Consider the following 17,690-nt stretch of genomic DNA (forward strand, 5'->3'; position numbering starts at 1 on the left):
CCCTACATCATGAGATGATTTGCCAACTGGCTTACAGGCAGAACTCACACGATAAGAATAACAGGCTCCAGGTCCGACTCTAAACCAGTCACAAGTGGTGTCCTGCAAGGCTTGGTCCTGGGACCCCTACTGTTCAGCATATACTTCTTAGAAGTACAGACAAACACAGGAGGACTATGGCTAACCAAGTTCGCCAATGACTGCAAACTGGGAGCCATAATTGACTCTACAGCTGACACGGACATCCTCCAAAAGGGCCTTACTGAGAAGGACACCTGGTGTCAAAGTCATGGCCTCAAGCCAATGCCAAACAATGCATAGTCATCCCATTTCGGAAAAGCAAAACACTGAGGAATTACCACATAGGTGGCAGCCCCCTTAATACAGAAGAGGTAATAAGAGATCTGGGGACCCAGGTAGATAGTAATCTCTCCTTTGACAATCATATTGCCAAAGTAGTTAGGAAATCCTTCTATGTGGCCCATCTAATTACTAAAGGGTTTGCATCTAGAAATAAAGAGGTTATAGTGCCCACTCTACTCGTCACTCATTAGATCCATCATAGAGTACAATCCCCCATTTGGGATGTACCTCACAAGACACATTCAACACCTGGAAAGACCAAAAAGTTACCTCACCAGGAAGATTACTGGCATCAAACATATGTCCGATGCAGCCAGACTGAAAAAACTCCGGCTGTACTCAGTGGCATATCGCTTACTCAGAGGTGATCTCTGCCTGACTTACAAAGCCATGCCCAACTCAGAATTTATGGACATGCTCCGCCTAAAGAAATCCAAGTCACCATGAGCCACGCACTCTAGTGAGCTAAACCTTGCCACAACAATAAATAGAACATGCTGGGGGGATAGATTTCTGTCACAGAGACTCCCCATGCTTTGGAACAAAATTCCAAATTACATCAGGCAGAGCCCCTCACTAACACTCTTCAAGAGAAACCTTGATTAGTGGATGGGTAACAGAAAATACACCCCTGGGATCACTTTATTGGCTCTGCTTGACAGAGGATCAGTTAATTAATCTGGGGCGGTGAAAGCTGACACACTCTGGCTAGGCTTATAAATGCCCTTGGGCTGATAGCCTAGTACCTACCTATGAACCTATGGACCTATAAAGGTATCGTTGAAGGTGAGTGACATCAGCAGTAGTGCTAAAAGAGGGGTAAGAGAAGTGTAAATGTCCACAACATCAGGTGTCAACAAAGATACAGACACTCTCCCACACAAAAACACACATTATCACAGTTGCCAGGACCAGGATTAGAACTCCTACCTAACTAGTTTGCTACACTATGGTATTATGTAGTTATTGCAAGTGCCACGGATCCTATATGCTGGAGAGCTGCCCAAAGGTATCTTTGAAGGTGAGTGACATCATCAGCAGTGCTAAAGGAGAGGTAAGGGAAGTGTAGTAAGTGTGAATGTCCACAAAATCAGGCGTCAGCAAAGACACACACACTCTCTCACACCAACACACAGATTATCACTGTTGCCAGGATCAGGATTAGAACTCCTAACAAACTAGTTTGCTACACTATGGTATTACGCAGTTATTGCAAGTGCCATGGACCTTATATGCTGGAGAGCTGTCCAAAGGTATCTTTGAAGGTAAATGACATCAGCAGCAGTGCTAAAGGAGGGGTAAAGGAAGTGCAGTAAGTGTGAATGTCCACAAAATCAGGTGTCAACAAAGACACACACACACTGTCTCACCCAAACACACACATTATCACAGTTCATAAGACCGGGATTAGAGCTCCTGCCTAACTAGCTTGCTACACTATAGTATTATGCATTTATCGCGAGCACCACAGAGCTTATAGGGCTGAGATACAGCCAAAGGATTATTTTAAGGTGACTGACATCAGCAGGTATGCTAAAGTAGGACAATGGGAGGTGTAGTGAGTGTGAATGGCCTTAAAATCATTCATCTCCACACACACACAGACACACACACACACACACACACACACACACACACACACACACACACACACACAAAAACACACGTACATTTGCCAGTACTGAGATCCATTGGTTCATTGCTTCATAGGTGTGTAGTACGTGAATGGGCCAGAAGACTCTACAAGGTTAGGCCAAGGGAATACCTTGGCATCAGGCCACATGACAATAGTCCCCAGTGTGGCTCAGGGGTGTAGTCCCTGGAGTGGTCCCCAGGGGTGGTTGTTGTATTCACCATCCACTCATCTGGGTTTCTATTATGGGTGGCTAGTGATCTGCACTGCTTTCCATGTATGTGATCTATTTTCCATAACATGGAAAGTGTCTGGGTTGTGCACATGTCCCACATACATGTTCTTTGATGTATGGAAGTGTACTTGAGGTCTCTAGGGCATGTTGTGTGGACAGATTGGTATCTTCTGATGCAGCATTCCTGACTTCATTTAGTGAGACCTGGCTATGTAACTGAGGTCATGATTGCGCCTACATTGACAGTATGATACGGGTATTCAGTGTAGTTAGTGGTGTATATCCATATAGAGCATGTGTATAATACATTGGTATTTCCTTTGTGGGGTACATTTGCGGACTCTACAGTTGTTGCGGCATCCAATGGGGAATATGGCAAAAGAGCCACTGAATGCATTTATTTGGCTACTGAGGGGATGGAACAGGGTACCATGTCCTTTTACTTGTTGGATAACACACAGTCAGGAGATGTAACACATCAAAGTACTTTCTGATGTCAGTGGCACTGTTGTGGTCAACAGGCATGTAGTCCACTGCTATCACATCATGGGTACTATCTGTGAGGCAATATGTAGGGGAAACTACCAATATAGTGGTTGTTGCCTAGCCAAGTGTGTTTGTGTAATGATACTTGGGTGAAGAGTGGTCTCTGATTAATAGAAGGGTTGCCTATATTGTTCACTAATCCATACTGTCACATTTAGGGCTGTGGATTGTCTACACCAACCACTCCGCTGTTTGACATCTGTTGGCCTTGTAATGTAGACATTGTGACATATGTCCTCAGCATAATAATTTAGCAAAACCCACCCCACAGTGGATCCTGTTATCACACAATAACAGCAACCCCCACACAGGATACCAATGACACACACAAACACACTTGCTAATACTGAGATTCAAGCCTCTACCTAGTTATGCATTGCTACTACAGTGTACCGCATTTATAGTACATGCCACAGAGCTTATAGTATGGATGTTGTTCCAAGGTACGTCTATGGTGAGGAACATCACCAGCCCTTGTAAATACTGGCATTGGATGATGTAGTGAGTGAGAGATTCAAAAAAATATTTTACCCTACACACATTTACATTTACCTGGGCTGAAGTTCAAGCCACTATTTAACAATCTTTTCAGACCATTATGGTTATGCAGTTACTACATGCACCACTGACCTTACATGGTTTAGGGTTGGCAACAGGTACAGCTAAGGTGGATGATACCTGCAGGACTGCTAAAGTCAGGCACTGAGATGTGTACTGGTTGTAAATGGGGCCAAAATCTTCATAGGTTCATAGGTTGGTACTAGGCTATCAGCCCTAGGGCCTATACAAGCCTAGCCATAACAATTCCCTGGCTATTTCTTCCCACATTATTTACTTTCCTGGACCCCTGTCTAGCAGGGCAACTGACGTGATCCCTGCGGTGAATTTCCTTTCTCCCATCCAATCGTCAAGGTTCCTCTTGAAGAGGTCCAAAGAGGCACTCTGCTTGACATGTATGGGCAATCTATTCCAGAGTCTGGGGAGTCTCTGGGTCAGGAACCTATCCCTCCAGCATGTTTTGTTTATTGTGATGACAAGGTTTAGATCCCTGGAGCGTGTAGCTCTGAGGGATTGGGATTTCTTTAAGTGTAGCATGTCCAACAGCTCTGGGTTTGACATGGCCTTGTATGTTAAGCAGAGATCGCCTCTGAGTAGACGATATGCACAGAGTATAGCTGGAGTTTTTAAGGCGGTCAGCGGGGCATCTGCTTTAGGCCTGTGATTCTTTTAGTGAGGTATTTCTGAGGCCTTTCCAGTTGTTGCAGATGTCTTGAGAGGTACATACCAAATGGGGCATTGTATTCTATAATGGGTCTAATGAGGGATGAGTACAGTGGGACAATGACCTCCTTTTTTCTGGATGAAAAGCCCTTCGTGATGAGGTGTGCCACATAGAAGGATTTCCTGACTGTTGTGGCGATGTGGTCATCGAAGGTGAGACTACTGTCCACCTGTGTCCCTAAGTCTCTTATCACACTTTCTGTGTTTAGTGTACTGCCACCTATATGGTAATTCATGGATACATGTTTTTCCCAAAGGGGATAACAATACATTTCTTGGCATTGAGCTTGAGCCCATGGCTCTGGCACCAAGCATCTGTTTCTGTAAGGCCCTTTTGTAGAGTATCCACATCATTTGGGGATTCAATAATGGCTCCCAGTTTGCAGTCATCTGCAAACTTTGTTAGCCAGAGTCCCTTAGTGTTGACCTGTACTTCAGAGAAGTAGATGCCAAACAAGAGCGCCCCAGGACTGAACCCTGAGGTACTCCACTTGTCACTTGTCTGCAGCTGGATTTGGAGTCGGCTACTTTTACAGTGTGGGTTCTATCAGTAAGCCATTTAGCAACCCATTGGGTGACATAGGGATTAATGCCCAACTTAGTAAGTTTATCTATAATTCCAGAGTGGGGGATGGTGTCAAAGGCCTTGGCAAGGTCTAGATAGGCTGTGTGGACCACCTTATCCTTGTCCATGGCTCTGGAGACTGATTCAAAGAAGTCAATCAGGTTCAGGAGACAAGATCGGCCCTTCACAAACCCAAACTGGGTGGGGTCCAGTGTTTGAAGGTTGCCAATGTCTTTGTTTATAAGTTCCATGATAATACGCTCCATGGCCTTGCAGATAAGGCTTGTCAGACTGATGGGATGGTAGTTTCCGGGATCCAATGTGGATCCCCCCTTGTGGATTGGGATAACTGTAGCTCTGCCACTCAGTGGGCACGAAACCTGAGGTGAGGCTATGATTAAACATGACACTTAGGTGAGGTGCCAGTTCATATTGTAGTTCATGTAGTACACAGCCCAGGATGTCATCTGGTCCCATGGATGCTGTATTCTTGGCTTTAGAGAGTGCGTTTTGTACCTGTGTGGCCATTATTACTGGAATTTGGCAATCTTCCGGTATTGAGATGGGCCATTTAGGGGTGAGAGGGGGGTGAAGTTGGCACTGAATCGATCTGCCAGGATATTGGCAATATCCTTTGGGTCAGTATATTTAATGCCATTCTGTTTTAGCTCAGCGCAGATCTGAGCATTGCCATTTAGATTCTTGACATAGTTATAGAATGCTTTGTGGTTGTCTTTGGAATCTTTGGCAATTTTATTTTCATAACTAGCTTTGGAGGATTTTATGAGGCATCTCAGTTTCTTACTGAGGCTAGTAAGGGAGTTTTTGCATCCTGGGATTTTCCTCTTTTCTGCAAAAGTTTCTTCCTTTTGTTGTAAAGTTTGTTTATGGCAGGGGACCACCAAATTGGCTTCCTTTTTTTGGATGAGAGCATTTTGGTTCTATTTGGGATGGCATGATTCATGCATGAGTGGATGTGCTCATACAGTGCCTTAGTGTAGGATTCAGCAGTTGAACTTTCAGTTCCCGTCTGCATGGGTGTTATGAAGTTTGTCACTTCTGACTTAAGTAGCATGAAGTTGGCTTTGGAGAAGTTTTTATGGTGGTTTCTTTACTGGGGTGGGGTGGGATGTGGATGTTAAGGGTGATTAGCTTATGGTCAGACCTGACTAACGAGGGGGTGACCATAGGTATGGAGCATTGATTTCCCATGTTGGTAATGACCAGGTCTAGGATATTGGAGCCCCTGGTGGGACTATGGATTAGTTGATCCAGGGCATTGGAATGTATGAATTCCAAGAACCGTTGTGCAAAGGTGTTGGGACATGAGTAGTTTTCCCAGTTAATGGCAGACATACATATGTACACATACAAACATTTGCCAGGGATGGGATTCAAACCCATACCTATGTAGCTATTGTTACTACATTGTTCCACATTTATCCCATGTACCATGGAGCTTACATGTTGGAGAGCTGTGCCAAGGTATCATTGAAGCTGAGTGACATCAGCAGCAGTGGCAAAGGAGAAGTGTTGTAAGTGTGAATAACCACAAAAGCAGGTCTCTACAAGGATATGCACACTCTCACACACAAACACTCACATTTACTCAGTTGCCAGGATCAGAACTCCTACCTAACTAGTTTACTACACTACAGTATTACACAGATATCGCATGCACCAAGGAGCTTATATGTTGAAGAGCTGTCCAAAGGTATCTTTGAAGGTGAGTAACATCAGCAGCAGTGCTAAAGGAGAATAAGGGGAAAGTTGTAAGTGTGAATGTCCATAAAATCAGGTATTAGCAAAGACACACACACTCTCTCATACACACACACACACACACACACACACACACACACACACACACACACACACACACACACACACACACACACACACAGTTTTACAATTGTCATGTCTGGGATTAGAACTCGTACCTAACTAGTATGCTACACTATAGTATTACACAGTTATTGCAAGCACTACAGAGCTTACATGTTGGAGAGCTGTGTCAAGGTATCTTTGAAGCTGAGTGACATCAGCAGCAGTGGTAAAGGAGGGGTAAGAGAAGTATTGTAAGTGTGAATAACCACAAAATCATGTCTCTATAAGGATGCATACAATCGCTCACACACAAACACTCACATTTACACAGTTGCCAGGATCGAAACTCCTACCTAACCAGTTTACTACACTACAGTATTACGCAGATGTCGCATGCACCATGGAGCTTATATGTTGAAGAGATGTCCAAAGGTATCTTTGAAGATGAGTAACATCAGCAGCAGTGCTATAGGAGAGGTAAGGGGAGAGTAGTAAGTGTGAATCTCCATAAAAATCAGGTATTAGTAAAGACACACACACGCTCTCACACATACGCACACAGTTTTACAATTGCCATGTCTGGGATTAGAACTCCTACCTAACTAGTATGCTAAACTATATTATTACTCAGTTGTCGCTAGCACCACAGAGCTTATATGGTGGAGAGCTGTCCAAAGGTATCTTTTGAAGGTTAGTGACATCAGCAGCATTGCTAACGAAGAGGTAAGGTGAAAGTAGTAATTGTGAATTTCCACAAAATAAGGTGTTGTCAAAACACTGCCCCTCTCTCACACAAATACACACAGTTTCACAGCTGCCCTGACTGGGATCAAAACACCTACCTAACTAGCACACTACACTATGGTATTATGCAGTTATCGCAAGCACCGGTGAGCTTATATGTTGGAGAGCTGACCAAAGGTATCTTTGAAGGTGCGTGACAGCAGCAGTGCTAAAGGAGGGGGTAAGAGAAGTGTAATAAGTGTGAATGTCCACAAAATCAGGTGCCAACTAAGACACACACACACTATCTCACACATTACCACAGTTGCCAGGACCAAGATTAGAACTCCTACCTAACTAGTTTGCTACACTACAATATTACACAGTTATCACGAGCGCCACTTAGCTAATGGGGCTGAGACTTGGCAAAGAGATATTTCAAGGTGACTGACATCAGTAGGCATGCTAAAGTAGGGCAATGGGAGATGTGGGGAGTGTGAATAGCCTCAAAACCATTCATCGTCTCTCACACACACACACACACATACACACACACACACACGCACACACACACACACACACACACACACACACACACACACACACACACACACACACACACACAGTTTAACAGTTGATATGTCTGGGACTGGAACTCCTACCTAACTAGTTTGCCACACTACAGTATTAAGCAGTTATCACGAGTGCCACAGAGCGTATAGGGCTGAGGTTTGGCTGATGGTTTATTTCAAGGTAACTGACATCAGCAGGAGTGCTTACATGGGCAATGGGAAATGCAGTGTGTGTGTGTAAATGGGCTATAAATCATTCCTCTGGAAACACACACACACACACACACACACACACACACAGTCACACACAAGTTTACATTTGACAGGACTGAGTATACAAATGTTACACAAATACTGATTTGAACTATCATATTACACAGTTATCACAAGCACCACAGACACTATAGGGCTGAGGGCTACCAAAAGGAATGTCTGCAGTGATTGACATCAGCACATCATGTGATATCGGCCAATTGGATGTATAGTGAGTGGTACAGGCCTCATAATGGAATTCTCTCTGTCACTCTCTGTCTCTCTGTACCTCACATCTCTGTGTGTGTATGTTTGACATATTATAGTATGTTGGCCTTGGATATGTGTGAGTATTCCTATGCAATGTGTGTGTGAAGCATAAATGGTGTACAATTTGGTGTGTGTGTCCACAGACATCTGCAAATGACAGATGTGTATAGTCCACTGTGTTGTTAGACATGGGCTTCATTTCCCTAAGTGTAGGAGCATGCCCAGTATGACCTTCTGTACTGAGTGTGTGAATCCACTCCAGGTAGGGTTGTACTCCAGTCCAGGGTTTGGCTAGCAACCTGTTTCTGCAGGATATCTGTAGATAGGTTGACAATATGGAGTTGCAATGGGTGACAGATAGGGGGATACTGTAACTATTGCTGTCTGTGCTGCTTGTGTTACATGGTTGGTGTTAGCAGAGATATTCAGACATATGTACTGTTTTACACTGTGATGTATTATGTCATCAGCTACTGACAGATATGATTATTTGCTCACAGTTATTTCCAGGGAAATACAAGATGAATTAAACTGAGTCCAGTATTGTGGTCCACAGCCTACACATTCTTGTATGCTCCTGCCATTCTGGAGGGGTAGTTGCAGACACTTGCTGATGGGTCTGTGTAAATGGTCCAGCACCTTGGTACTATGGTGGCTGAGGATCCCCTTCTTGTACATGTATCAATTTAACAGAATGGCCATATTCTGCTGTGCCCATACTTCTCAGCTGTACAGATTCACCCAGGAAACCCAGAGGCAGGGCTCATATATCTGGTCAGTTCCCCTTCACATTGTGGTTTATGAACAGGTTTGTAGCCACCCATTACTGGGTTTGCAGTCAGGGGTAGTATGGGCACACATCGGAGTTTCCAACTTCACACACTCCATGATATCCATGCTTCTACAACCCCCCCACTCTGTTATTCTAGCCTCTTCTTAACATTATGCGAGTGATATCTGAGAAGTTCCCTATAGTTGGCCCTTCATCCTAACAGTATTTATGGATTGGTCCACAGTTCATGCAGTAGGATATGGGGGGGGGGGGCATGGTACTGGGATTTGTCAACATGGCCTTGCATTTGTGTTCTGTTCACTGTGTTAGGTTGTTAGTTGGGAACCCATGAGATATCATACATTGGCACTACAGGTGAGGCACAGGCCTTTGACAGAGGACTGTAGGTTATTTGGTAGTGATGCAGGCCATCTGTAGCAGGTCAGTGCATTCGGTCACTTCTACATTCCCAGGCTATGAGCCATTGGATTCCCCTGGAGTGACAGGGTAAGTGTGTGAGGTGCTAATGGCAACAGTTCCTGTCCATATTGATCCATTGGTCTGGATGCAGGCAGGGTGCTGCTTACAGCTAGGGACACACCTGCATAGGACACCTCTTCAGCATGCTGCATTCTGTGGGCATTCCCATACAAAAGTGGGGTCATACCGTACTCATTCTCTGTGGGGACATAGGCAGTCTCTCATTACTTCATAACTGTGCCTTTTGTGGTCTGCCAATGATTGCCAGACTACATCAGTATTCCATACTACACGGACAACTAATGTGCTGCTAACCTGTATGTACAATTCCAAAGTTGTATGCAGCTGATAGTTACATTTTATGCACTCTGTCTAGGGTACTTCCACCTGTGTACTGTGTGCATGCATTGGCCCACATTCATGGCATGTCCACCTGTCAGATGGTGACAGATATTGACATCTGAACAGTGAGTATGGATGACTGCTGACATGGGTATTGCTGAGAAGCATTGTGGTTGGCACTGCAGCTGTTGGAACATGGCCCTGTCAACCGCAGTTCTGCCCATAGGCCACCAAGACACAACCCTCCATGCCTATATGCTGACCACTTCCAGACAATATTGAACATACAACAACCTAGCATACAGATCCCTGCATATTGTACATATGCAACAATCTATCCTGTAGATTGGGGCAGCTTGGGTAATCTGTGCTCCACTGATATTACTCCTCACACTTACATGTTACTCCATTTCTACATAGGATTGTGGAAGGGCACACCTGACGACTTTAAACATTTGCTATGACTGTGCTGGTATTTCAGGCACTCTGTTGGCTTCCCTTTCATATTGTATTCTGACCTATCATGCAGACTGGAGGCATATCAGTAGAGTACAGATCTTAGGTTTTATTGACCTACATTTCAGTTTCAGAATTCTTACCCTTCAGAACTAACATACAGCTGCCAGACTGTTCACCATTACCATCAATTGGAAGCCTTAGCCCAGCCTTTCTTTATGGTCAGCTACACCTGTCCTGCTGGCGGAGGCTGGTGGTGGATATGTGAGCCTCACTGACATGCATGTGTGTGTCCTATGGACACACATTTGGGCCACCACATGTACTGCAGTGGGATTTGTTACCTTGTCTAGTACTGCTTAGTATGTTGACACCAGTATTTGTTATGGATTTCATGCTGCCCATATAGGTGTTCACTATCTGCTGCCATCCCATTCAGCCACCCGATCCCCTTGCATGCTCATGTCCATACCATAGATACAACTATCAGAACATACTACTCCTTTCAGTAATTCATATGAAGAGTGACTTACCTTGTTGCTGGGCCAGTACTGAGGATGGTGCTGGAGGGCTGACTATGTTGGATGCACATAGTGCACTCCCTATACATGGTAAAGTGCAGGTAGTGTCATGTTTGGCATCCCCTTTACTGTATGTGTGAGTCAGAGACAGGTATCATTCCCTGGGTCCCTACCATGTTAGTGTATGTGCTATGAGTTGCCTCTTTGCCAAGGCCTGGGCATACTGGGCATGCCTCCTTCTGACTACATGGGCAGGCTCAGGTAGTTCCTCCTGTGAGTCACTCTTTGCCTTTGCTGGCCTTGTCAATGGTGGAGGCCTTGCCCTGTGCTGTTCCTGTTGCAGCTGTTTCCACAGGATCATATTGTGTAGCATGGCACATACTATGAATATTGGTGCACATGTAGCTGGAGAGTACTGCAAGGCCCCACCGGATATGTCCAGGCAATGGAACCGTGACTTGAGCATCCCAAACACATCCTTTGTTATGATTCTGGTTTGTGCGTGTGCCTCATTATGGCATTCTTATTCAGGTGTGTGTGCATTTCTGAGGGTTGTCATCAGCCACGGTTCCAGTGCATAGCCAGCATCCCCCACTAGGTGGCCATATGGGATGTCCCCACTGGCAAATGACTGGTATAGCTATGTCATATGCCAGATGTGGGAGTCGTGATAGCTTCCAGTGCTGCCAGCACACACACATCCAAGATAATGCCCTGGGCATCGCACTCAGTCTGGCAGTTGATGTAGGGGAAGCCCTTGTGGTTTATGTAGACCCTACCCCGCTCACTGGGTAGGGCTTTGATGTGTATGTGTGTGCAGTCTATAGAATCCAGTACCTCAGGGTATTCTGCTATTTGGTGGAAGAGACACATATTGCTGGTCAACACCTCACGGGTGTTGAGGAAATATATGTGCTCACCAGCATGTGCTACATGGCATCCAGGAACTGGTGGAGTACCCTGGATGCTGATGCCTGTGAGATCCCCATGATATCCCCAGTTGCCCTTTAGAAGGTATCTGTGGCTAGTATTTTTAAGCCTACACATACCTTGGTATCCATTGGGATGGGTTCCCCTCCATTGGTTCTATGTGTGAGGCGGGGCCAGCACAGCTCAACAATTTGCTGTAGAATGTCCCTGTCCACCCTATAGCGCTCCACTATCTCCAGCTCATGTAGCCCCTGGTAGGGTACTATGAGTCTGTACACTCTTCTCCACCTCCTCACTGAGGGATGGTCATCAGCATTCACATCCTCACCACCCTCAACCTCTTACACATGTTGATGTATGAGAGCAACACCAGGCCCTAACATTTTGTTAGTTTTGTCTGGTAAAATGTCCCCTTCTGTGTACACCGGTAGTGTAGAGTTTGTGGGAAAAAAACAGACTGAAAGACGTTTGCATAATTTATAGTAGTGTGCTGGGCTGCTGCCTGTGTAATTGGCTAATTCTGATAAAATTCACCTGCCAGCTATGCTCGTTCTCCTTGATTGCCTTCCTACTGCTGATTTCCATTCCCATTGCCTTACCGTTTAAACCCTGAGGCACGCCATGTATACCTAGTGGTCAGATTTGAACAGAGATGCTATTTCCTTTTTTTTTTTTTTTTTTTTTTGTTTGTTTAAAACCTGGTCCGCGGCACGCAGACCCGTTTAGGCAATGTAAAAACTGCTAGGCAGCCTCAGACGCATCCCCTTCCTTAACTGTGCTTAGCTAAGGGTAAACACAGGCCACAGAGCTCCAATAAGCTTACAGCATGCATGACTCATCTCCTTATGAGGTCATCCACCTTTTAGACTTATACAATGGTGTTGCTGCAGCTACACAGTTGGGTGCAAGCTAACACTGAGAGGAAATCTCTGATTCAGTATCAATCCCCTCATTTGCATAAACCAGAATGCTAATTCATAGTTACCACCTGCACATAGCAACCAGTATTCCCTGGCATTGTTGTCTTATGCATGCCATTGACTATTATGGCAAAATGCTGATTTGGGCATAACAGCTTATTTGCCCCTTTTTTCTTATTTGTGGGCTTATCCCTTTTGCGCATCGCTGCTCTACGCTTAAACAGCCAAGATCGGCCAAAAAAATAGTTTTTTTATAAAATTGCAATTATTTTTCATGCCAATGGTCATATATTTGGCCATTGGCATTCCTACTAAATTGAATACATGCTTTCTTTTGAGCTTTCATGTCTCCGTTTTGTAATTTACAGAAATGTGTTCGGTTAGTAACTGAATACATTTCTGCAGGTTGCATTATTCCTGCACAGATGCCTGTCTGCTTCCTGGATCGCTAATTCACCTCATTTGCATGGTTTTCATCAGCAAATGAAGTAAGTAGCATATAGCAGTGGAGTTTGTGCAGGAATAGTGTAGGCGCGCTCATGCACGTCTTGGGGGCTCATTCCTGGATCACTCGTTGGCCATATTACATGCAGCAGCTCTTGCACTATTCAGGCACAACATGCAGAGCTTTCTGAATATGGGAGACTATGTATATTACAATTTATAGTGGATGACATCATTTTTGGATGTTGAGAGGCCTGAATGAAATGTATGTGTAGGCATGGCCAACTGTCAAAATATTATTACTCTGTGCGATGGTAGTGATAACTGCAGGATTCACAATTATGGTCTTCTGACTGGACAGGCAGACAGTCATACCAGTTAACCACAGTGAGATTAGAACCCCTACCTACCTAAGTACACAGTTTAAAGAACTCAGGACTTAAAGTAAGTGCAACAGCATGTCTGACTTTTGCAAGACTGCAGGACAATTTTTAGTGGATGACATCATTCTTTGAGATTGGGAGGTCTGAATGAAATGTATGTGTAGGCATAGCCAACTGTCAAAAAAGGTTTACTCCATGTGATTGTAGTAATGAATGCATGGTACATAATTATGCTCTTTTGACTAGACAAACACGCACACACCAGTTGACTGCAGTGAGATTAGAATTAGTACCTAACTAAGTACACAAATTAGAGAACTCAGTACTCAACACAAGCCCCACAGCACAAGTCTGACTTTTACAAGGTAGCAGGGCATTTTATTGTGTATGATATCATCCCTGAATGTTGGATATAAGATGTTGGGAGGCCTGCCTGATATGGATATCTAGCTATGTACAACTGCCACGATATTAAAGTTCTGTATGTTACCACATTGATGACTGTGCAAAGTGTAGCATTTGCTGTTGTGTTTTCAATGTGCATGAATGCCTTTTTTCGAACAGTTGTCCACATTACCATAAATATTGAAAAGTCTGAAATGTGTATTGTCATTAGAAAGATGTACATGGTATATAAGAAAACATTTTTATTTATTTATGTAGTATAGTTGATATATTTGTGAAAAAGAACTGAGATTCCTAGTTTGAACTGCATGGGTGGAGGTAACAGATTGCTGCAGTGTCAATATGTGTTATTTCCTTAGAAAAGGCCTTCCCTTTGTTTGTGCTTATACATGTGCTTTCATGAGAAGAAGACTAAATGGACAGTAAGCATACGTAATGCAAGCTATTATGCACTTTCTATAGTGCATGCTGAGTAGCATGACTGTATGGTTGAAAGCAAAGTGTTTGCACATGAGAGATACACATTTCTAATGTTTTCCCTGTTTTTGCATAGTTAAGAATCGAGCAAATGCAAGCCTCATTTCTAAAATTCTGCGAGTTTTGAGTATTGATTGTATGAAACAAACCTGCTGCTTAGATGATTCTGTGGCAGCAGGTGTAAATGTATTAACAGATTCTTTTTGGAGCCCAGATGATATAGCTTTGAATCCAGGTGCATGTATTAGTTTAAATAAGTATTTATAATGTAATGAAATAATTCTTTACTCTATATGCACTGTGTTACCTTAGTATAGCCTGGTTAAGTGGCATCGCTCAGAGATAACTGCACCATTGAAGAGGCATTCACTGTTGATTGGCATTGGTGAACAATGCTAGACTACGCACAAACACAGAGACCAAAAAGTGAAGGGCTCCATTTTTTTACTGATGTGTGTTGTATGCGATTCTGTTTTTTGACTCGATTAAAGGTATTAAAATGGATTAGATTAAAAAGTGGCAAAATGGGTAGCAAGCAGGGAAAGAACATGGGGAAGCAGTATAGGAATGTGTAGGAAGGACATGGGCAAGAACCATAGCTATCCACTTCTTCAACAGCATAAAATGAAAATATGTATAGAATATTAGCTTAATTTGGACTGTTACCTCAACAAAGAGGAGTGATAACAATGCAGTCATGTTTTATAGCCAATTTGACTGAATGAACTGTGTTAAGAGGACACATGTAAACTGGAGAGCTATGTATGAGATGATATTTTTTGTGGGAGAGGTGCCCATTTTTTTCTTTTCGCCAGTAAGAGAGGAATGTTGGGTAACAGATGTAGTTATTTTTAGGTCAGGTAACTAGGATAGGTGAGGAAGGAGATGCAGACAGGACAAGCAAGACAAGACAGAGGTATGGTGAGGGACATGACAGGATGGAGATACCAGGATTAGGGTTAGGGAGGGGTCAACAGATACCCATGCTGGTCAAAACATGGGGATTCTGAGAATCTAGTCCTCACTCACAGGACTATCATCACTGTCCCTTTACTCCACTGGCTGTTGGAGTGCTTAAAGTCTTCTCCACTGGAGAGTGGCCTCTGCATCCATCATAGGCATGCACCAATGGTGCCATAAATTACCCTACAAACCAAACCTGGCATCTCCTGGTGGGTGATAAAATCCCTACCTCTGTTCATATTCCGGGAGTGTACGACAGAACTCTACCAGAGTAGTGCTAAATGAAGGTGCAGATAGTGCAGGGGAGCAAAGGGAGTACTGCATAGTTGGGTCCCAAAAGTGCTGGCCATCAGTGCCAGACTTGGTGGAGTGGGGGCAAGCTGAGCCACTGGTGTTTGCCCACCTTCCTGTGCTATAAAGCATTTTGTGATTTGTCAGAGATGGAAGACATGGAAACTTTTTGATGACACATAGAAAGAAAAGAAAAAATAGATAAGGGTTGGGGTGAGAGAAAAAGAGATAAAATTAGTACCATCACTTTTGACATACAATGCATTATCACAATAATAGAGTATTTTACCTTAACTTTAACATTTAACTATATGCATTAACAACTTCAATATATAATTAAGCACTGCTTAAAGTAATCCTTGCAATGTGCATATATTGCACATATGCTTGATCCAATTATACAGAATTAACTTAGCGGGCATTTATGCCACTGGTGTAGAAATTCATTTATGTAATATTTTTAAAGGATTTTACTGTGTTCTAATTGTTACTAGTGGTATTTGCACCCAAAATGTCTGACTACAGTCTTAGGCTTGATTCCTGCAGTTGACTTGTGCTACATACTGAAGCATGCAAGGGAAGCACCCAGATCTGGTCAGAACTGGTGGTCAATGACAGTCCATCTGAATTAGCATTACTGACCCCACTACAGTGTTGCACCATCATGTTATATGCTTGTAAGCCTATGCTGCACCTCAGTAACTTGGAATTTTGCTTACTGACTCTATTTAGCCATGTTAAAGGGTTATGATCTGTAACCACAATTAATTTTCTTCCATATAGGTAAGGCTGAAACATTTGCAATGCCCATACTATGGCTAGGCATTCTTTCTCCACAGCTGTATAACATTCCTCCTGGGGTTGCAGTCTACAGCTGAGATATACCACTGGATTCTCTTTTCCTTCTGAGGAAACTTGGCTGAGTACAGTCCCCACCCCATAATTTGAAGCATCCACCTGCACAACAAATTCCTTGCTGTAATCTGGACTGGCTAATACAGGGAGTACTCCCAAAGCTTCTTTAAGTTTTTGGAATGCCTGCTCACAAACTGTGGTCTATGCTACCTTATCAGGCTTGTTTTTCCTTGTGAGGTCAGTAAGGGGTGCAGCCATTGCACCATAGTCTGACACAAATTTTCTATAGTAACCTGCTGTCCCTAGGACTGCTCTCACCTGCTTTTTGGTAAAAGGGACAAGCTACTCCTGAATAACTTCCACCATGGCAGGATCTAGTCTAATCGTAACTCCCTACTCTATGTCCTAGGTAGGAGACCTTTGTCATGCCCACCTGGCACTTACTAGGCTTAATGGTCAACCCTGTCCTTTTAGTCTACCTAAGACCTCCCTAACATGTTGAAGGTGCCCTTGCCAGGAATGACAATATCATCCAAATAAGTGAGAGCATAGTCTCCTGCTCCTACTAAGATATGATCTACTAAACTCTGGAAGGTTGCTGAGACATTCTTCATCCTAAAGGGCATCCTTGTAAACTCACATAATCCAAAAGGTGTTACAATAGCTGACCTCTCTCTAGCAATGGGAATTAAGGACACCTGCCAGTATCCCTTGGTCAGATCAATAGTGGTCAGATACTTAGACCTACCCAGCTGTTCTAAAGCTTCATCTCTTCTAAGCATGGGGTATGCATCTGACTCTGTATAATTGCTTAACCTTCTGAAGTCTTTGCAAAATCTTACACTATCATCTTTCTTTGGTACCAAAACTACTGGAGAAGCCCAAGGACTACTGAACTCCTGGAGTACCCCCAGCTTCAACATCTCCTTTAGCTCCTCCTTCAAAGTCTGTTTGACTCACTCAGAAACCCTATAAGGAGCTTACCTAATGGGCTTTTGTGGTCTGTATCCACATGGTGCTACACTAGCTGGGGACACCCAAGTTTCCCAGTGAAAATGTCCCTAAACTCCTGTAACGCTGTTCATATTTTTTTAACCTGATTAAGAGATAGCCACTGTGATATTGCTACCTCTCCCACAGAAGTGTTAATCTGAACCTCATTGAGAAGATCAATCACAAGATCC

General features: G+C 43.7%; 1 protein-coding gene across 1 annotated transcript in view; it reads right to left on the bottom strand.

The window, feature by feature from the left end:
* Nucleotides 1–17,690, bottom strand: part of LOC122810771 — a 447,989-nt gene that overhangs the window by 374,475 nt on the left and 55,824 nt on the right. The window lies entirely within an intron of this gene.

The sequence above is a fragment of the Protopterus annectens genome, chromosome 9.part0 (assembly GCF_019279795.1).
Source record: "Protopterus annectens isolate FY-2018-M chromosome 9.part0, PAN1.0, whole genome shotgun sequence".
Classification (NCBI taxonomy): Eukaryota; Metazoa; Chordata; order Ceratodontiformes; family Protopteridae; genus Protopterus; species Protopterus annectens.